Source organism: Malania oleifera, chromosome 1, assembly GCF_029873635.1.
Source record: "Malania oleifera isolate guangnan ecotype guangnan chromosome 1, ASM2987363v1, whole genome shotgun sequence".
Lineage (NCBI taxonomy): Eukaryota > Viridiplantae > Streptophyta > Magnoliopsida > Santalales > Ximeniaceae > Malania > Malania oleifera.
In genome coordinates this window covers 111379831-111380929 of record NC_080417.1, presented here as the reverse complement: position 1 = coordinate 111380929, position 1099 = coordinate 111379831, and positions in this window count along the sequence as shown.

The following is a 1099-nucleotide window of genomic DNA, read 5'->3' as shown; positions in this document are numbered from 1 at the left end:
TATTTCTAGTTTTTGTCTTTAGTAACTTCAGACATTGGTGCATAGTTATGCAACTAATCAACTTGAGCAAAGGATTAGTCATTTGGATTTACATGTATGTTCACAAAATAATTAATATAATTTAGGGTAAAAGATACCTCTCCTAAGGTTTGACAAAACAACAGAGACTATAAATATTTTAAAATTTTTACAAACTTCTCCTAAAGTTTGTCAAAAACACAAATCTCTCTTTATATTTAAGAGAAAAGACAATTTTTTTAAAGGATATAAGTACCACCGAATTAAACGTCATGAGAAGTTTATAAAATTTTTAAAATCTTAAAGATAAGTTATGAAATTTTTAAAACCTCGCAAAAGTCTACCGAAATCGGCATCATATTTTATTAGTATTCTTGACTGGCTCAAGGAGACATGTGGTTTGTTGTTTCCTAGCTGATGCTGCAAGCTGAGAAGTCCATGGTGAAGGAAGCATAGGCCTATTTGTTGTCATAAATGATTGTCTACATCTTGGATCCAAGAGATACACCAAGGAGGGTTTGCCTATATTAAATCTTGGGTCCATGCGATAAGCCAAAGAGGGTTGAGGTCATACCATACGCCCCTTAGTTTCGAGTGGACACAAATTTAAGAGCTTCCAATGGGGTGTGTATGGGGCACGCCCCTGCGGGGTATCATAGAATTTTGCTAAGCTTCGTGAGTAAACAAAAGAACGCAAGAGGTAAAGAACAGAAAATAAACATTTAACGAGTGTAATGAGAACAGCATTTAAACCATCATACACTTATAAGTCTCTTAAACCTCCTGCAGTACAAGTGGTGTTGGTGAAGACTATTGTCGATATAATTTCATGTAACATTTTGTTCAAATCAATACAAATTCAAATTCATAATCCAAAATTCATATTCTGAAACGCCATATTGATGTTTTCACATGTCATTCCAACCACTCATCAGCCCTCTCTAGCAATGGTTGAAAACTCTAATCTGCCATGAAAGTATAACAGTAGTTTGAAACAATCTAGGATCTAATAATAGTTATAAGTGCAGCAGTTAAACCCTCCATATAACCAAAAACAAAACCACCAAATAAAAACAAAAGA